The sequence below is a fragment of the Oryx dammah genome, unplaced genomic scaffold, assembly GCF_014754425.2.
Source record: "Oryx dammah isolate SB20612 unplaced genomic scaffold, SCBI_Odam_1.1 HiC_scaffold_3, whole genome shotgun sequence".
NCBI lineage: Eukaryota > Metazoa > Chordata > Mammalia > Artiodactyla > Bovidae > Oryx > Oryx dammah.
Window position 1 is genome coordinate 24,694,704 of NW_024070187.1, and position 21,856 is coordinate 24,716,559.

Sequence of the window (21,856 nt, forward strand, 5' to 3'; positions counted from 1 at the left end):
CAGGAGGAGGGGGTGGGGGAGAAGGGGGGGGTGGGGGGCCACAGAAAATGTAGCTTCCTCACACCCCTTTCTAAAACAGAGGCTTAGAAAACATACTTTAGGTTTATAAGCAGTGATCTTTACCACAGAGCCTGCCATACCTAACCCATGTGTGAGAGGTGTCTATATTCTTGTGGTTTACACCTTTCCTTAGAGAGAGACAAGCATCATCCATTAGAAGAAGATATACTTCTGGCATGTAACCATAATTCTGCTTTATTCCCTTTATGAGGACCTTTCTTCTCTCATTACCAGAAAAAATGATACATCTCATTGGGTTGGGCACAGTTTGCAGTAATTCTGTCAGAACCATGGACTGAGATGGCTCTGAGGCACTGTTCAGGGCAGCTTGTGTTTCCTTGTTGCCTTGGTAACAGACGACCAGTCTAAGACACTGTTATTTTCAGCAAAGGTAGAAAACAGATGGAGAGATTTCTTGGGATATATGCATGAATCTATGAATGGTGAATAGTAATTTCTAAAACACAGGTAATCAACAGCAGGAACCTCCACAGGTTGTTCATTGTCCACGGATACTTTTGAGTATTGCCGTGGACTGAAGTGTGGCCCCCAGATTCCTGTGTTGAAGCACTCACCCCCAGCATGACTGTGTGTGGAGACAGGACCTAGAAGGAGGTAAATAAGGTCATAAGGGTGGGTCCTAATCAGCTAGGACTGGCATCCTTAGAAGAGAAGAAAGAAACACCAGAGCACTCTCTCTTTTTCTCTCTGCACATACAGAAGAAAAGTCATGTGAGGACACAGCAAGGAGGCATCCATCTACTCATCAGGAAGCGTGTTTTAACCAGGAACCAACTCAGCCAGCAACCTAATCTTAGACTTCCAGCCACCACAATGCTGAAAAAATAAACTTCTGTTGTTTAAGCCACATAATGTCAGTGGCATTATGTTATGGCAGCTGTAGCAGATTCACACAGGTGTGAATATGTAGGTAACTCTTAGGTCCATTTTCTCCATGTGCAAGTTCCAAGTGGCTGCATCTTGGAGCTATGAATGGCTCAGGCCTATTTATTTTTATCCTCATTTTGCATTTACTATAAAAATGTCATCAGTGTCTGATTAACTTATAAGAAGGTAATGCAAATAATTTATGAATGGCAAAAATGCTCATTTAAAACAATACAAAAATAAAAATTTCATCTGGTGTCTTACCCATCCAGTACTCTCCTGTGTCCATTTTGAAAGCACTGATTCAATACAATCTGCATCAAATATCTGCAATTCCAGAAAATAGTACATATGCAAGTGTCTATAAACTGGCCCCCAAATTCTCTCTCCCTGGTGTCCATACCCTGTGGAATCTCCTTCGCTTGACTGTGGGAGCACCTGTGAATAGAATGAAGGTCACTCCTGTGATAATATTCTATGAGCAAGATGAAGAGATTTAGAAGATATAATTAAGATCTTTTCTTCCAAGGAGTAAGCGTCTTTTAATTTCATGGCTGCAGTCACCATCTGCAGTGATTTTGGAGCCTCCCAAAATAAAGTCTGACACTGTTTCCACTGTTTCCCCATCTATTTCCCATGAAGTGATGGGACCGGATCCCATGATCTGCAGATGGTGACTGCAGCCATGAAATTAAAAGACGCTTACTCCTTGGAAGAAAAGTTATGATCAACCTAGATAGCATATTCAAAAGCAGAGACATTACTTTGCCGACTAAGGTCTGTCTAGTCAAGGCTATGGTTTTTCCAGTAGTCATGTATGGATGTGAGAGTTGGACTGTGAAGAAAGCTGAGCACCAAAGAATTGATGCTTTTGAAGTGTGGTGTTGGAGAAGACTCTTGAGAGTCCCTTGGACTGCAAGGAGATCCAACCAGTCCATTCTGAAGGAGATCATCCCTGGGATTTCTTTGGAAGGACTGATGCTAAAGCTGAAACTCCAGTACTTTGGCCACCTCATGCAAAGAGTTGACTCATTGGAAAAGACTTTGATGCTGGGAGGGATTGGGGGCAGGAGGAGAAGGGGACGACAGAGGATGACATGAATGGATGGCATCACTGACTCAATGAACTTGAGTCTGAGTGAACTCCAGGAGCTGGTGATGGACAGGGATGCCTGGCATGCTGCGATTCATGGGGTCGCAAAGAGTCAGACACGACTGAGCGACTGAACTGAACTGAACTGAATTAAGATCTAAAATCAGAATTACTTAGAGTTTATTAAAGTCTGTTCACCAAAAGGAGATTATTTGGGATGGTTCTGACCTAATCAGGTGAGCCCTTTAAAAGAGATTTAGGTTGAGGTAGCTCAGCTGGTAAAGAATCCGCCTGCAATGTAGGAGACCCTGGTTCGATTCCTAGGTCAAGAAGATTCCCTGGAGGAGGGCATGGCAACCCACTCCATTATTCTTGCCTGGAGAATCCCCGTGGACAGAAGAGCCTGGCAGGCTGCAGTCCATGGGGTCACAAAGAGTTGGACATGACTGAGTGACTAAGCAGGTACACACAAGAATAGACAGCTCACCTGCTGGCCTTAAAGAAGCAAGCAGTCTTGAGGTCTACAGCTGCCAGGAAGTAAGTCAGCCAACATCTACAAGAGCTTGAAGAGCACCCCAAGCCACAGATGAAAGCCCAGCCCCAGCTGGCCCCTGGGTTGCAGCCTTGTGAGACCCTGATCTGGAGATCCAGCTCAAGTTAAGCCATGCCCACACTCCCCACCCACTGTGAGGTAACAAGAAAGGTGTTAAACCAATGTCTGTCAGACCCTGAATCCAGGGCTTTTACCCGTGACTAATGGACACTGAGTTGCTGGCAGGCCAGGGGTCTGGACTCTGCTCAGGCTGTAAGAATCACAAGTACAAGTTATTTTGATAAGAATGTATTTGCTAAAATACAAAAGACCCCAAATAACCAAAGCAATCTTGAGAGAGAAGAATAGAGCTGGAGGAATCAACCTTCCTGACTTCAGACTATACTACAAAGCTACAGTCATCAAGACAGTATGATACTGGCACAAAAACAGAAATAAAGACCAATGGAACAAGATAGAAAGCCCAGAAATAAACCCATGCACCTATGGGTACCTTATTTTTGACAAAGGAGGTAAGAATATACAATAGGGAAAAGATAGCCTCTTCAATAAGTGGTGCTGGGTAAACTGGACAGCTACTTGTAAAAAAATGAGATTAGAACACTTGCTAACACCATACCCAAAAATAAACTCAAAATGGATTAAAGACCTAAATGTAAGACCAGAAACTATAAAACTCTTAGAGGAAAACATAGGCAGAACACTCAATGACATATATCAAAACAAGATCTTCTATGACCCACCTTCTAGAGTAATGGAAGTAAAAATGAAAATAAACAAGTGGGGCCTAATAAAACTTAAAAGCTTTTGCATAGCAAAGGAAACTATAAACAAGGTGAAAAGACAACCTTCCAAATTGGAGAAAAAAGTAGCAAGTGAAACAACTGACACAGGATTAATTTCAAAAACATACAAGCAGTTCATATGACTCAATACCAGAAAAATAATCAATGCAATCAAAAGTGGGAAAAAGACCTAAACAGACATTTCTCCAAAGAAAATATACAGATGGCTAACAAACATGAAAAGATGCTCAACATTGTTCACTATCAGAGAAATGCAAATCGAAACTACAATGAAATATAATCCCACACCAGTCAGAATGGCCGTCATCAAAAAGTCTACAAACAGTAAACGCTGGAGAGGGTGTGGAGAAAAGGGAACCCTCTTGCACTGTTGGTGGGAATGTAAATTGATACAGCCACAGTGGAAGACAATATGGAGATTCCTTTAAAAACTATGATTAAACCAGCAATGACCCAGCAATCCCACTCCTAGGCATATACCCTGAGGAAACCAAAATTGAAAAAGACACATGTACCCCCCCTCCACCCCGTGTTCATTGCAGCACTATTTACAATAGCTGGAACATGGAAGCAAACTAGATGTCCATCGACAGATGAATGGATAAAGAAGCTGTGGTACATATATACAATGGAATATTACTCAGCCATAAAAAGGAACACATCTGTCAATTTTAATGAGGTGGATGAACCTGGAGCCTATTATACAGAGTGAAGTAAGTCAGAAAGGGAAAGAAAAATATTGTATGCTCACACATATATATGGAATATATACAGATGGTACTGGTGAAATTTTCAGGGCAGCACTGGAGACACAGACATAGAGAACAGATTTATGGACATGACTGGCAAGGGAGGAAGGAGAGGTGAGGTGTATGGAGATAGTAACATGAAAACTTACATTACCATATGTAAAATAGATAGCCAATGGGAATTTGCTGTATGACTCAGGGAGGTCAAATAGGGGCTCTATAACAACCTAGAGGGGTGGGATGGGGAGGGAGATGGGAGGGGAGATTCATGTTGATGTTTGGAAGAAAACAACAAAATTCTGTAAAGCAATTATCCTTCAATTAAAAAATTTAAAAAAAAATTTTTAAGGGATGTATTTGCTAGCATTTGACTTTGCCACTTACTAACTCACCACCTTCTTTCCTATATTGGGACTCAGCTCTGTCTTAACCATGCACACTCTACCCATTGTTTACCTGCCAGTGTTTTCCTGATTGAAAAGACATAGGAAAAGTCAAGTAATTCTGCTTTCTTTATCTGTTCTTTCCCTCTAGTCTTGTTTAAGGCATACCATTAAAAGCCTTATTATTTGTTCTTAGCACTTTTTTTCAGAAAACAAGTCTGACATCATTATTTTCCCCTTTAGCTTTAAGGCACTATTCTTATAGGTCCTGAGACTTTCTTTTATGAACTTTGATTACAGGGCTCCCCTTTCCCTGGTTGTTCAAGCAGCAGTGTTTACAGCAGGACCAGTTTAATAGCCCAATGGGAAGTGACTCAAATTCCCAACAAAAATCAAGTGAATACATAAATTGGGGTGTAGTCACACAATGGAATACTACGTGGCAGTGAGAATGAATGATCTGATTACACACAACAATACTGACGAACCTCATAAACATAGTGTTGAATGAGAGAAGACAGAATCCAAGAGAATCAACTGCACAATCCTGTTTCCATGAAATACAGAAACAGACGAAACTAACCTTTGGAGTTGTAGTGTGCATAATGTCCTCCCTGTGAAAGGAGAGTGAGAGGACAGAGCACAGGAAGGCTCTGGGTGCCAGGAGATTCTGTTTCTGGAACTGGGTGCCGGTTACATGTGTGGGTTCAGTTTGTGAGAATTCACTGAGCTCCACACCAATGATGTGGACACCTTGCTGATGGAATATTCAGTTCAGTTCAGTCGCTCTGTCGTGTCTGACTCTTTGTGACCCCATGAACCGCAGCATGCCAGGCCTCCCCGTCCATCACCAGCTCACATCTATTAAAAGTTTTTTAACATGTAATTTCCTGGGTTCCACCCCTTAGACTTATTGAGTCAAAATTCCTGAGAAGAGAACTTAGATATTGAATTTTAGGCAGGATCCCCAATCCCAGGCAATTTTAATGCCTTGTGACACCCGAGACCCACTTGTCTAGAAACCTTTAAAACAAAGGCAGAAATGTAATTAAAATTATTTTTCTAACTTAAATAAGTGCTTATAAAATTAAAAACATCTTATTAATAGCCTTGCTAGTAACTAGTCTTCCTGGTAACATAAAAATGTAACCCAACAAAAAGTTCCATATTGTGACACATGTTTTGATTTTATTTGTTTCACGTTTCAAGAGCAAAGATATAGCTTTAAATTTGTGTCTGATTTTATGGCCAAAAAATGATTACTATGGATCATTAATAACTCATGTGTTGCACAGAGAACAAATTCAGGAAGGAATTGACTTGCATCATTCAGGAAAGAGCTGAGTGTTAATATAATGCTCTCCACCAACAAAGAAAGGGGGGCTTCAATTTGAACTAAAATTGAAGTAACAATATATATCAGTGTTACTTTCTTAGATGACCTCTATTATAAATTATCACAATAGCTTGTTTTATTCCCATTTTATACAAAAATAAAACATTTTCCTTTCCTATAGATTTATGTATTCCTGATACAGAATGTTCAAATGAGGGGGTCCAGACTAATAAATCTTCAGGTGAATACATATGTCTTCGCCACATGCACCATAAAATTATATAAGCAGTGATTGCACTCTTCTAATCACTCACTTTGGTGCCTTCAGATGTTCCCTTCATAGTTCTCTTAACCAGAGAGAAAAAAAGTAATTAGAATACAGATAAGTTCTCATATCTAGGCAAATCTCCTGAACCATAGCTCCAAAGATTTTTAATCTGCATTTAAACTTAAGAGCACCCATTTTGAAAATTGCCATAGCTGATCTGACATGTAAGAACACCTTCAAAGCTCTTTTGAGTGATGAGTGCTGGGAGAGGAGGAGGGTCAAAGAAGAGGAGTCAGTACCTATTTCAGTTCTTAAATGCGAGAACTATTAGTTTGGCAATTACTGTAATAGTCTTGGGGCTTCGCTAGTGGCTCAGACAGTAAAGAATTTGCCTGCAAAGGTGGAGACCCTGGTTTGATCTCTGGGTCAGGAACATCCCCTGGAAAAGGAAGTGACAACCTACTCCGGTATTCTTGCCTGGGAAATACCATGGACAGAAGAGCCTGGCAGGTCACAGTCTATGGGTCACAAAGAATCGTAGCAGCCAAAGAAAAGTATTATAAAGTAAGACATGGAAAATATGTACTTATTTCTACCTTGAGATTCTTCCATTTTTTCTGACTTGGTTGCAGTTACATGGGCAGGTTGACGTGCAGTGAAGACAGACAAGCAGATCCAGGATACATATCTCAGTGTGAAAGCTAGAGAGTTACAAGGTTCAGTTCAGTTCAGTTCAGTTCAGTCGCTCAGTCGTGTCTGACTCTTTGCGACCCCATGAATTGCAGCACGTCAGGCCTCCCTGTCCATCACCATCTTCAGGTGGCTAAAGTACTAGAGTTTCAGCTTTAGCATCGGTCCTTTCAATGAACACCCAGGACTGATCTCCTTTAGAATGGACTGGTTGGATCTCCTTGCAGTCCAAGGGACTCTCAAGAGTCTTCTCCAACACCACAGTTCAAAAGCATCAATTCTTCAGCACTCAGCTTTCTTCACAGTCCAACTCTCACATCCATACATGACCTTTGACTAGACGGACCTTTGTTGGCAAAGTAATGCCTCTGCTTTTCAATATGCTATCTAGGTTGGTCATAACTTTCCTTCCAAGGAGTAAGCGTCTTTTAATTTCATGGCTGCAATCACCATCTGCAGTGATTTTGGAGCCCAGAAAAATAAAGTCTGACACTGTTTCCACTGTTTCCCCATCTATTTGCCATGAAGTGCTGGGACCAGATGCCATGATCTTCATTTTCTGAATGTTGAGCTTTAAGCCAACTTTTTCACTCTCCTCTTTCACTTTCATCAAGTGGCTTTTTAGTTCCTCTTCACTTTCTGCCATCAGAGTGGTGTCATCTGCATATCTGAGGTTATTGATATTTCTCCTGGCAATCTTGATTCCAGCTTGTGTTTCTTCCAGCCCAGTGTTTCTCATGATGTACTCTGCATATAAGTTAAATAAGCAGGGTGACAATATACAGCCTTGATGTATTCCTTTTCCTATTTGGAACCAGTCTATTGTTCCATGTCCAGTTCTAACTGTTGCTCCCTGACCTGCATATAGGTTTATCAAGAGGCAGGTCAGGTGGTCTGGTATTCCCATCTCTTTCAGAATTTTCCACAGTTTACTGTGATCCACACAGTCAAAGGCTTTGGCATAGTCAATAAAGCAGAAATAGATGGTTTTTCTGGAACTCTCTTGCTTTTTCCATGATCCAGCAGATGTTGGCAATTTGATCTTGGTTCTTCTGCCTTTTCTAAAAGCAGCTTGAACATCTGGAAGTTTACAGTTTACGTATTGCTGAAGCCTGGCTTGGAGAATTTTGAGCATTACTTTACTAGCGTGTGAGATGAGTGCAATTGTGCAGTAGTTTGAGCATTCTTTGGCATTGCCTTTCTTTGGGACTCGAATGAAAACTGACCTTTTCCAGTCCTGTGGCCACTGCTGAGTTTTCCAAATTTGCTGGCATATTGAGTGCAGCACTTTCATAGCATCATCTTTCAGGATCTGAAAGAGCTCAACTGGAATTCCATCACCTCCACTAGCTTTGTTCGTAGTGATGCTTCCTAAGGCCCACTTAACTTCACATTCCAGGATATCTGGCTCTAGGTGAGTGATCACACCATCGTGATTATCTGGGTCGTGAAGATCTTTTTTGTACAGTTCTTCTGTGTATTCTTGCACCTCCTCTTAATATCTTCTGCTTCTGTTAGGTCCATACCATTTCTGTCCTTTATCGAGCTCATCTTTGCATGAAATGTTCCCTTGGTATCTCTAATTTTCTTGAAGAGATCTCTAGTCTTTCCCATTCTGTTCTTTTCCTCTATTTCTTTGCATTAATCGCTGAGGAAGGCTTTCTTATCTCTTCTTGCTATTCTTTGGAACTCTGCATTCGGATGCTTATATCTTTCCTTTTCTCCTTGGCTTTTCACTTCTCTTCTTTTCACAGCTATTTTTAAGTCCTCCCCAGACAGCCATTTTGCTTTTTTGCATTTCTTTTCCATGGGGATGGTCTTGATCCCTGTCTCCTGTACAATGTCACGAACCTCATTCCATAGTTCATTAGGCATTCTATCTATCAGATCTAGTCCCTTACATCTATTTCTCACTTCCACTGTATAATCATAAGGGATTTGATTTAGGTCATACCTGAATGGTCTAGCTGTTTTCCCTACTTTCTTCTATTTAAGTTCTGAATTTGGCAATAAGGAGTTCATGATCTGAGCCACAGTCAGCTCCTGGTCTTGTTTTTGCTGACTGTATAGAGCTTCTCCATCTTTGGCTGCAAAGAATAGAATCAATCTGATTTTGGTGTTGACCATCTGGTGATGTCCATGTGTAGAGTCTTCTCTTGTGTTGTTGGAAGAGGGTGTTTGCTATGACCAGTGCATTCTCTTGGCAAAACTCTATTAGCCTTTGCCCTGCTTCCTTCCGTATTCCAAGGCCAAATTTGTCTGTTACTCCAGGTGTTTCTTGACTTCCTACTTTTGCATTCCAGTCCCTATAATGAAAAGGACATCTTTTGGGGTGTTAGTTCTAAAAGGTCTTGTAGGTCTTCATAGAACAGTTCAACTTCAGCTTCTTCAGTGTTATTGGCTGGGGCATAGACTTGGATTACTGTGATATTGAATGGTTTTGTTTGCTTTGGAAATGAACAGAGATCATTCTGTCGTTTTTGAGATTGCATCCAAGTACTGCATTTTGGACTCTTTTGTTGACCATGATGGCTACTCCATTTTTTCTAAGGGATTCTTGCCCACAGTAGTAGATATAATGGTCATCTGAGTTAAATTCACCCATTCCAGTCCATTTTAGTTTGCTGATTCTTAGAATGTTGATGTTCACTCTTGCTATCTCCTGTTTGACCACTTCCAATTTGCCTTGATTCATGGACCTAACATTCTAGGTTCCTATGCAATATTGTTCTTTACAGCATCGGACCTTGCTTCTATCACCAGTCACATCCACAACTGGGTATTGTTTTTGCTTTGGCTCTGTCCCTTCATTCTTTCTGGAGTTATTTTCCCACTGATCTCTGGTAGCATATTGGGCACCTACTGACCTGGGGAGTTCCTCTTTCAGTATCCTATCATTTTGCCTTTTCATACTGTTCATGGGGTTCTCAAGGCAAGAATACTGAAGTGGTTTGTCATTGCCTTCTCCAGTGGACCACATTCTGTCAGACCACTCCACCATGACCCACCCATCTTGGGTGGCCCCACAGGGGCCCAAGTTACAAGGTACTCACATTCAAACAGCCGGCCACTGCATCTCTGAATTGAAGAGACCCATGGAAATAACAGAAGCCAGAATTCTCCTTTGGTCCTGCTCCAATGCATAAATAATGATCAATTTATTATGTGTGTTGGGGGATGGGTATGTGTATGTGTATATGACCCACAGACATACAAATATAAAAATTTAAAAATGCTATGAAAAGATAAAGTGATCAAGAACAATAAATGTTCAGTTCAGTTCAGTCACTCAGTCATGTCCGACCCTTTGTGACCCCTTGAATCGCAGCACACCAGGCCTCCCTGTCCATCACCATCTCCTGGAGTTCACTCAGACTCACGTCCATCGAGTCAGTGATGCCATCCAGCCATCTCATCCTCTGTTGTCCCTTCTCCTCCTGCCACAATCCCTCCCAGCATCAGAGTCTTTTCCAATGACCCAACTCTCATGAGGTGGCCAAAGTACTGGAGTTTCAGCTTCAGCATCATTCCTTCCAAAGAAATCCCAGGGCTGATCTCCTTCAAAATGGACTGGATGATTTTATAAGTATCTGAAATATTATTTTAATAAGGTCTGTCTAGTCAAGGCTATGGTTTTCAGTGGTCATGTATGAATGTGAGAGTTGGACTGTGAAGAAAGCTGAGAACTGAAGAACTGATGCTTTTGAACTGTGGTGTTGGAGAAGACTCTTGAGAGTCCCTTGGACTGCAAGGAGATCCCACCAGTCCATCCTAAAGGAAATCAGTCCTGAATATTCATTGAAAGGACTGATGCTAAAGCTGAAACTCCAATTCTTTGGCTACCTGATGTGAAGAACTGCCTTATTAGAAAAGACCCTGCTGCTGAGAAAGATTGAAGGCGGGAGGAGAACGGGACAACAGAAGTTGATTTGGTTGGATGGCATCGCCAACTCAATGGACATGGGTTTGGGTGGACTCTGGGAGTTTGTGATGGACAGGGAGGCCTGGCGTGCTGCCGTCCATGGGGTCACAAAGAGTCAGACACAACTGAGTGACTGAACTGAACTAAGCGGCAGGAGGAAACAAACTACAAGTGTCTGATCTTTTTCTCTTAAAATTCTGTGTTGCTACGACAATACCTGGTTCCACCTGAACTTAACTTTTCTCAAACCTTGAGCTAACCAATTCATTTTTCTTATGGAAATAGTTTTCTTAAGCTATGTTAATGAAATTATGTATTTGCTTTGGAACTTGCCTTTCTTCAAAATGGTTCCACCTAAGACTAACTTTTGGCTGATAGTCGCTCAACAAACCAGTATTCATATCAGTTGTTTTATGGTTGGGAGATGACACACCTCCTGCCATCCTATCTCAAAAATGCATTTTGTGGGTGAGGGGCCTGGTGAAACTCCCTCAGCCTTGAGGTGTCGCTCTTATCTGATCAATAATGTTCTAACAGACATAAAACAGCTTGCTAAAGATTAGCAAGGAGGCATTCTCCATCCCCCTTCTGATGTCTATGTCAGAATCTTTCTCTGTCCCTTTTCACTTTAATGAAACTCTGCTACACAAAAGCTCTTGAGTGATCAAGTCTTTGGTCCTGAAGCTAAATCTTCCTCCTTACAGATCAAGAATCCAACACCTTTCACCATAAGCTATCATGGTGATGGTTGCATGATGTGAACTGTTTAATGCCACTAAATTGTATACTTCAAAATGGTAAAGGTAGTAAATCTTGTTATATGTATTTTATTACAATTAAAAAATGTTTTACAATAATGACTAGAAAATGCTTTCATTGTGGTATACATAGAAAGTGAAAGTGAAGTCGCTAAGTCGTGTCCGACTCTTTGCGACCCCATGGATTGCAGCCTACCAGGCTCCTCCGTCCATGGGATTCTCCAGGCAAGAATACTGGAGTGGGTTGCCATTTAAAGTGCCCCCCCAATAATAAACTTTATGCCTGCTATGTCATTAAATTTCCTAAATGGGGGCCTATAATGGTCCCATTATGTCACGAGTTCCTTTCTGGGGAAAAGAAAGCATGTGGTGATATGAAATCATCACAATTTTTACAAAAGGAAAAATCTGGAATGTTTGGATCATTGTGGCTTTGTTTTCCAATTATAACTTTTTTTCCTATTCCTCCATTTAACCAAATCTGAACTATTCTCAGTAGGAGTCAAGACAACTCAACCTCTTACCCCTAGATTGTTAGCTGCATCCTGAGCTTACAAACTTTCTACTTAATCTGAGCCCATGTTTAGCCACATCCCTCAATGCCATATTTACCACATCCTAAAATTTTCTCCAATCACTGACAGCTTCAGACTGCAATATTTCCCCAAACTTGATCACCCCTAGATTTTTTTCTCTGCATGACATCTCTAGCTAGTGCTTACCTCTGAAAAATAGTGTATTTTAATTGAGTTCACTAAATAAAATGATTTGTTGAATTGTATCATGCTATTAATATCTGTAATTGTAGGACATTACACATTTCTTTGCAGCATTCAGAAAATGACAATAAAAGTGAAAACTTGTGAAGAGAGGAAAGATGGAAAAAAGAAATGTATCTCACAGATTAAGCATATTCATTTTGGCTGTCTATAATTTATTTTCTTTCTTTTTTTTTTTTTATAATTTATTTTCTACATGGCTTCTGATCTCTGTCTTCAGAGTAGAGTTCTTTATAAGTCATTAAGGAAGAATTCTAAAATCTGGGGATGTAAAATTATTAATATGCAGCTGAAGTTTTCAGCTATATCACACTGCAAGATATGCAATTATAAACTAATTATTCATTAATTCAACAAACATTTATTGAGTGTGTACTGTGCCTCCTCTGCACCAAGTTACTTCTTTCTTATAAGGTAGCACATAGGGACAGCATATTCTTGGTTTAAAAGCAAGTGGCTTTCTATAAAAGATTTCTTAGGTGCTAATTTATGCAGCAGACAGATTGTAAAACCAAATGATTTTGAGCCTGGGTCAAAATACGCTTATGTTTCAGCTTCAATACTCCCTGTGTGATTCCGGGTCAGTTTACTTCACTACCCAGGCTTTAGTCTCTTTATCTGTTCATTGTACACAATAAAACTCTCAGCCTCAGAAATCTTTAGAATGGAATGTGATCATGCACAACGTCTGGAACATGGCAAATATGGTAGAATTTTTTTTTTTTTTTTTTTGTAAACACGGAAGAGTACTTTCAGTTCAGTTCAGTCGCTCAGTCATGTCTGACTTTTTGCAACCCCATGAATTGCAGCACGCCAGGCCTCTCTGTCCATCACCAACTCCCAGAGTTCACTCAGACTCACGCCCATCGAGTCAGTGATGCCATCCAGCCATCTCCTCTGTCATCCTCTTCTCCTCCTGCTCCCAATCCTACCCAGCATCAGAGTCTTTTCTGATGAGTCAGCTCTTTGCATGAGCTGGCCAAAGTCCTGGAGTTTCAGCTTTAGCATCAGTCCTTCCAAAGAACACCCAGGGCTGATCTCCTTCAGAATGGACTGGTTGGATCTCCTTGCAGTCCAAGGGACTCTCAAGAGTCTTCTCCAACGCCACAGTTCAAAAGCATCAATTCTTCGGCACTCAGCTTTCTTCACAGTCCAACTCTCATATCCATACAAGACCACTGGAAAAACCATAGCCTTGACGAGATGGACCTTTGTTGGCAAAGTAATGTCTCTGCTTTTGAATATGCTATCTAGGTTGGTCATAACTTTTCTTCCAAGGAGTAAGCGTCTTTTAATTTCATGGCTGCAATCACCATCTGCAGTGATTTTGGAGCTCAGAAAAATAAAGTCTGACACTGTTTCCACTGTTTCCCCATCTATTTGCCATGAAGTGATGGGACCAGATGCCATGATCTTTGTTTTCTGAATGTTGAGCTTTAAGCCAACTTTTTTACTCTCCTCTTTCATTTTCATCAAGAGGCTTTTTAGCTCCTCTTCACTTTCTGCCGTAAAGGTGGTGTCATCTGCATATCTGAGGCTATTGATATTTCTCCCGGCAATCTTGATTCCAGCTTGTGCTTCCTCCAGCCCAGCGTTTCTCATGATGTACTCTGCATATAAGTTAAATAAGCAGGGTGAGAATATACAGCCTTGACGTACTCCTTTTCCTATTTGGAAGCAGTCTGTTGTTCCATGTCCAGTTCTAACTGTTGCTTCCTGACCTGCATACAGGTTTCTCAAGAGGCTTTGCTCAAAGCACAAAGTGCCATGCACAGGCTCTGAACGTGCTGGTCAGGGCTGGGAGAGGAGAGCTGAGTGCCAGCCCTGAAATCCAGTTCCCTAGCCTGCTCTGAGGCCCATCCATTTCAAACAGCCAAAAGATACTGCAGTGACATGGTGAACCTGGAGGGTATTATGTCAAGTGAAATACGTCAGGCAGAGAAAGAAAAGTACTGCATGTTACCACTTATATGTGGAATTTAAAAGATAAAGCAAGCAAATGAATTTTTAAATAAGTAATAAAGTAATAAAATAAAAAATCAGCCTAAGGATCTCACAGTGATTCTGTTCTGGATTCCAGACTTCCCATCTCACCCCCAATATAATTACCTGGAAAACATTCTTCCTCTAGTGTGTCCAGCTGAAATGCAGCTGATATGCACAAGTTCCCCAGGATCACACAGACAGCCGGCGGCAAAACCGGTACCACGTTGAGAAGAACTGAACGAAGAGCGGCATCATCAGCCTGAGAACGCTGACAGCGCCACAGAACTCAGACTTAAATGAGTGAGCGATTTCTCTCTCACACTTCTAGTCCCTCATCTGAGTAAGAGAGAAAAAAAATTAGAAATGTTTTCTGAGTTCTTTGGGGAAATTCAGGATGGATGAGCTTACATCAGATCACCAACCAACAAAATAGCAAAGGGGAGGTGATATCTTGACTTTTTCCAGCTTGTAAATCTAATTACTATCAATTCCTATCAAGTGATCTCTCTGAAGGTGAGATTCATCTCTGTTAGAACTCAAAACCAAGTGCTTCTCAACTGCTCTCCTGGCTCTGAGAAGAGACATTTCGTTCATCAGAAGTGCTAGGCATTTGATATTAAGTGTTCATTAAAAAGGTTGAAAGAGCGTTGTCTGTCACTGGTATATCCACATTAGATATTTTACAAATATTAAGAAGTTAGGGTGATAGTTTATTCCTGATTTTTTTAATTAAGGAAAAATTACTTATAGTGTGTGTGAATAGAGAAAAGAGGGGAAACGATTATAGCTTTTTTTTTTTTAAGACAGCTAGTTATAGAATATCTAAATTTGTCAGAGGGATATATTGGGTGGGTTTTATTTATTTATTGGAAGGTAATAGGGGATTCAACATTGTTTTCAAAATGATGTTGCTAATCCAGCTCTCCCAATTCTCTCCTAAAAAGAGAAGTGAAATGAAGTGAAAGTTGCTCAGTCTTGTAAACTCTTTGCGACCCCATATAGTCCATGGAATTCTCCAGGCCAGGGGATCTTCCCAACCCAGGGATCAAACCCAGGTCTCCCACATCGCAGGCGGATTCTTTACCAGCTGAGCCACCCGGGAATCCTAGTTTTCCTCTAAAGAGATTTTTATTCCCGTCACAAAGTTAAAGTGATACATTCACCACTAGGTGGCGGCAACATGCTATCCACAGACTTGCCCACGCTCCGGTCAGCTAGGGCAGGAAGAGCTGGAATGGAAGCCTTCAGAAACAGGAACTGCTATGCCATTCTATTTCCTAAACTAATAAACCATTTAGAAGGGTAAAACTCCGTGAAGACTTACGTATAGCCCTTTTGATAAGATACTCTTGATAAATTGGAAATTTGCAATAGATTGCTTACACTAGCAAAACTGACCTTCTACATCTTGGCCTACCTGACCATGTCAGAAATCAGTAGGCTGAAAAAACACATTCAAAAAAAGAAGTCAGTAGGCTGAGATTCCCCTCTCCCCCACCAGAGAATACTGAGTTTATTAATACCTGGCACTAGGACTCTATATCTGAGTTGAAGAAACAACTCCCGCTTATAATCTATGGCTGGTAATCCTAGGGTAAATCCTAGCCCTAAAAATTGTCTAATTATTTGCTTTCTTTTAAGACTGATACGATTGGTCCCTGTGTGGCTATGGAGCAGAGGAGAGTCACAGGGTACAGCAGTGGGGGGACCTCTACCCAGGGTAATACCTTGCTCCTTGGGGTGAGGTTGATAGCCCAGGCTGAATATCAGAAGCACTTGAGTAGCTTTGTGAAAATTCTAAAGCTCTGTAATACAGCCTACAGTTTGTTTTAAAAAACCTTTCCTGGTAGGTTGATGCACAGTCTGGGTTGGAAAAAAAAATAGCAGTGGAACCAGGCTTCCTGCAAGACTTGTCCTGTAGCCAGAGGGTGTTGACTCTTCTTCCAGCCACCTGGTTCCTGTTCACACTGGGTTCACACAAGTCCTGAGTTTTAAGCACCTCCACCTTGGCCTGAAATGTTACAGTATTGAAGACAGACTTGACAGCTCTGCTGCTGATTCATGACCAGCTGGATATTCTTTTCTTATTTTTGGCATAATAATAGTAACATAACACTTGACATTAATTGAACAGTTACATGTATTCTAACCAACCCATGAGATAGGAACTACTATTATCCCTATTTCACAGATGAAAGAACTGAGGCTTAGACAGAAGTCTGGGATACACTACAGAGCTCAGAAATGCAGAATCATAACCAGAACCCAGTTGTTTAAAACCAAAGCTTCTGTCCAGCCAAACCTTCATAATGTGCTTCTGTTAGCTATGATGGAAGGCCTCATGGAAGAACCTGATTGATGACTATAACTATACACATACATTAAACAAAATCTAATGAAATTTGGAAGTAATAATAGTGGGAGTGTAAAAACCCTTGTATTATTTCTAGCTCTAGCAGGAAATGAGCTTCCCAGGTGGCACTAATGGTAAAGAACCCGCTGCCAGTGCAGGAGACATAAGAGATGTGGGTTTGATCCCTGGATCAGAAGATCCCCTGGAGGGTCTTGGATCATGGCAACCCACTCCAGTATTCTTGCTTAGAGAATCCTGTGGAGAGCCACAGTCCGTGGGGTCACAAAGAATCAGAGACTGCTAAATCAAGTTAGCATGCACATATGCACACCAGCAGGAAACAGATGCTACCTCCAAGCTGAATTACTGAGAAGACTTCAATAGATTATAAAGTTGCGGACAGCATTTTTTTTTTTTTTTTTGCTTTAAGCAGCAAACAAGAAGTGGTCTAGTACTCTGAAGTTAGTAGGGGGAAGAGCTGGGGAGTGTTTACGGAACTGAGAAAGAGAGAGGGGTGGCTACACAGAGGGGCTTCCCGACAGTAGCTCTGGCCTTTGGTAGCAGGACCCACAGGGGTCTCCTGGGGATCAACCCTCAACCTGACTCCTCCTTTCTTCTGCTTATGTTCCCCACTTGGCCAAATCCCAACCAGAGGGCAAGAGAGTTCTTCAACTAAACCAGCTAGTGAGCCTTCCCTGAGGACAGAGCAGGGGGAGGGGGAACCTTGGAGAGTAAGCAGTTTATACCTGGAAGATTTGTATGAACTTAAACTATGTCTGTAGGCAGTCGGTTGACAAATAAGAAGTATTACACTACAAAATAATGATTAGCAATCAAAAATAAATAGAACTACCCTAATAACTACCTATTACAAGGTGCATATTAATTACATTATCTTTAAAACACTCCTTCAAGACATGCCTCATTTCCTGGAGCTCAGAAAAAATGTGGTAACTAGGTCAAGGTTTATGGCTAGTACCCAGCCAAGCTCAGTCACTGATCCCAAAGCTATGATTTGCTTTTCCCTCTAAAACACTGAAAATGAACCAAACTGAAAATGGAGAAGGCAATGGCAAACCACTTCAGTATTCTTGCCTTTAGAATCCCATGAACAGTATGAAAAGGCAAAAAGATAAGACACAAAAGATGAACTCTCCGGATCGGTAAGTGCCCAACATGCTACTGGAGAAGGCTGGAGAAATAACACCAGAAAGAATGAAGAGATGAAACCAAAGCAAATACAATGCCCAGTTGTTGATGTGACTGCTGATGGAAGTGAAGTCTGATGCTGTAAAGAACAATATTGCACAGGAACCTGGAATGTTAGGTCCACGAATCAAGGTAAATAGGAAACGGTCAAATAGGAGATGGCAAGAGTGAACATTGACATTTTAGGATCAGGGAACTAATATGGACTGGAATGATGAATTTAACTCAGATGACCATTATATCTACTACTGTGGGCAAGAATCCCTTAGAAGAAATGGAGTAGCCATCATGGTCAACAAAAGAGTCCAAAATTCAGTACTTAGGTGCAGTTTCAAAAACAACAGAACAATTTCTGTTCGTTTCCAAGGCAAACCATTCAATATCACAGTAATTCAAGTCTATGCCCCAATCAGTAATGCTGAAGGAGCTGAAGGTGAATGTTTCTATGAATCCCTACAAGACCTTCTAGAACTAACACCCAAAAAAGATGTCCTTTTCACTATAGGGAACTGGAATGCAAAAGTAGGAAGTCAAGAGATACCTGGAGTAATAGGCAAATTTGGCCTTGGAATATGGAATGAAGCAGGGCAAAGGCTAACAGAGTTTTGCCAAGAGAACGCACTGGTCATAGCAAACGCCCTCTTCCAACAACACAAGAGAAGACTCTACACATGGACATCACCAGATAGTCAATACCAAAATCAGATTGATTATATTCTTTGCAGTCAAAGATGGAAAAGCTCTATACAGTCACAAAAATAAGACCAGGAGCTGACTGTGGCTCAGACCATGAACACCTTATTGCAAAATTCAGGCTTAAATTAAAGAAAGAAGGGAAAACCACTAGACCATTCAGGTATGACCTAAATCAAATCCCTTATGAGTATACAGTGGAAGTAACAAATAGATTCAAGGGATTAGATCTGACAGACAGAGTGACTGAAGAACAATAGACGGAGGTTTGTAACATTGTACAGCAGGTAGAGATCAAAACCATCCCCAAGAAAAAGAAATGCAAAAAGGCAAAATGATTGTCTGAGGAGGCCTTACAAATAGCTGAGAAAAGAAGAGAAGCAAAAGGTAAAGGAGAAAAGAAAAGATATATCCATTTGAATGCAGAGTTCTGAAGACTAGCAAGGAGAGATAAGAAAGCCTTCCTCAGTGATCAATGCAAAGAAACAGAGGGAAAGAATATAACGAGAAAGGCTAGAGATCTTGTCAAGAAAATTAGAGATACCAAGGAAACATTTCATGAAAGATGGGCAACAATAAAGGACAGAAATGGTATGCACCTAACAGAAGCAGAAGATATCAGGAAGAGGTGGCAAGAATACACAGAAGAACTATACAAAAAAGATCTTCATGACCCAGAAAACCATAATGGTGTGATCACTCACCTAGAGCCAGACATCCTGGAATGTGAAGTAAAGTGGGCCTTAGGAAGCATCACTGCAAATAAAACTAGTGGAGGTGATGGAATTCCAGTTGAGCTATTTCAAATCCTAAAAGATGATGCTGTGAAAGTGCTGCACTCAATATGTCGGAAAATTTGGAAAACTCAGGAGTGGCCACAGGGCTGGAAAAGGTCAGTTTTCATTGCAATGCCAAAGGATGTTCAAACTATCGCACAATTGCACTCATCTCACGTGCTAGCAAAGTAATGCTCAAAATTCTCCAAGCAAGGTTTCAACAGTTCGTGAACCATGAACTTCCAGATGTTCAAGCTGGATTTAGAAAAGGCGGAGGAACCAGAGATCAAATTGCCAACATCCATTGAATCATTGATAAAGCAAGCGAGTTCCAGAAAAACATCTATTCCTGCTTTATTGACTATGTCAAAGCCTTTGACTGTGTGGATCACAACAACTGTGGAAAATTCTTCAAGAGATGAGAATACCAGACCACCTTACTTGCCTTCTGAGAAATCTGTATGCACTTAAGAAGCAGCAGTTAGAACTGGACATGTAACAACAGACTGCTTCCAAATAGGGAAAGGAGTACATCAAGGCTGTATATTGTCACCCTGCTTATTTAACTTATATGCAGAGTATATCTTCTGAAACACTGGGCTGGATGAAGCACAAGCTGGAATCAAGATTGCCAGGAGAAATATCAATAACCTCAGATATGCAGATACACCACCCTTATGGCAGAAAGAGAAGAATTAAAAGGCCTCTTGATAAAAGAGAAGAGTGAAAAAGTTGGCTTAAAACTCAACATTCAGAAGACTAAGATCATGGCATCTGGTCCCATAACTTCATGGCAAATAGATGGGGAAACCATGGAAACAGTGACAGACTTTATTTTGGGGGGCTCAAAAACCACTGAGGATGGTGACTGCAGCCATGAAATTAAAAGATGCTTACTCCTTGGAAGAAAAGCCATGACCAACCTAGACAGCATATTAAAAAGCAGAGACATTGCTTTGCCAACAAAGGACCATCTAGTCAAGGCTATGGTTTTTCCAGTAGTCATGTATAGATGTGAGAGTTGGACTATAAAGAAAGCTGAGCGCCGAAAAATTGATGCTTTTGAACTGTGGTTTTAGAGAAGACTCTTGAACGTCCCTTGGACTCCAAGGAGATCCAATCAGTCAATCCTAAAGGAAATCAGTACTCAGTATTCATTGGAAGGACTGATACTGAAGCTCCAATACTTTGGCCTCCTGATGTGAAGAACTGACTCACTGGAAAAGACCTTAATGCTAAGAAAGAGAGAAGGCAAGAGGAGAAGGAGACAAGAGAAGACGAGATGGTTCAGTGGACATGAGTTTTAGCAAACTCATAGGGAGGGTGAAGGACGGGGAAGCCTGTTGTGATGCAGTCCATGGGATCACAAAGTCAGACATAACTGAGCAACTGAATAACAAAAAGGATAGGAGGAAGGAAATACAGTTAATATTTTCAGATGAATTCTTAAGTTTTTAGAATGGATCATTGAAATATATGGCTTCCCATGTGGCACTAGGGGTAAAGAACCCACCTGCCACTGGGGGAGACCTAAGATACACGGGTTCGATCTCCAGGTTGGGAAGATTCCCCTGGAAGAGAGCATGGCAACCCACTCCAGTATTCTTACCTGGAGAATCCCATGGACAGAGGAGCCTGGCAGGCTACAGTCCACAGGGTTGCAGAGTCAGATATGACTGAAGTGACTTGGCACACATGCATTCAAATATAAAATTAATTTATGTTGCTTAGTCTAATTTCATTTTTCTCTTTAAAAGGAACTATTCCAACTTCATGGTGCACTTGAAAAAGTTGATAATTTGTTTATCCTGATGAATAATTTTATATTACCTAATTTGTTTTATTGACTTTCACGTTTCTACTGGGGTGCATGGAGAGGGGAGGAGCAGAATCTGCATTTCCATGGTGGCTGTGCTATAGAGTGTGAACTCAGGCTGGGCTTCTGGAAGTCAAGATTAAAAAACGAACAGAATAGGCAGAATATGGTGTGACTGTGGCATGACTCAGGCTATCCCCAAACGTGATTACCATTTTGAAAGGTATCGAGTAGTAGAAGAAATCGGGAGCCAGCACATTTCCTTTAATTCCTGCACCTAAATTCATTTCTTAGATGGGTTGGTGAGTCCTGTCCTTGCACAGAACAAAGACAGGCAGGAAGGAAGAGAATTTGTCTGGGGAGTTAGATGTAGGAAAGCCTCAGACCCCAAAACATGTAAAGAAGGGAACTCTACTTGGGGGACCCAAGTTGTATGATGCAATTAATGGGGAGACATGGCAAAGACTGATGAAATGGAGGAGATGTGTGAAAAAATCCGAATAATTATATCTGGGAGTAGCCATAGGCAAAAGCCATCTGTGGGATGGCTTGTCTCTGAGGCTGTGTTAAACTGTGCCCCTGTCCTCTGAATTAAAGCAACACTCCTTGTTTAACATTCTCACTACATTTTTTTATGTGACTATGCCTTTTTTTTGGACCATATTTTACATGTGTCTTTTATTTTGCATGTAGTGTGATAAGAATGAATATCTAAATGAATGAGTGGAATGAAGGGAT

The 21,856-nt window shown here is 41.1% G+C and overlaps 1 long non-coding RNA gene across 1 annotated transcript; it reads right to left on the bottom strand.

The window, feature by feature from the left end:
* Positions 1-1,165: 1,165 nt before the first annotated feature.
* LOC120861900 lies at positions 1,166-14,602 on the bottom strand. The gene is made up of 4 exons (XR_005720652.1): positions 14,395-14,602; positions 9,880-9,956; positions 2,789-2,844; positions 1,166-1,386 (listed from the first exon to the last, which is right to left on the bottom strand). It is a non-coding gene; the product is annotated as an uncharacterized LOC120861900 (long non-coding RNA).
* Positions 14,603-21,856: the final 7,254 nt, after the last annotated feature.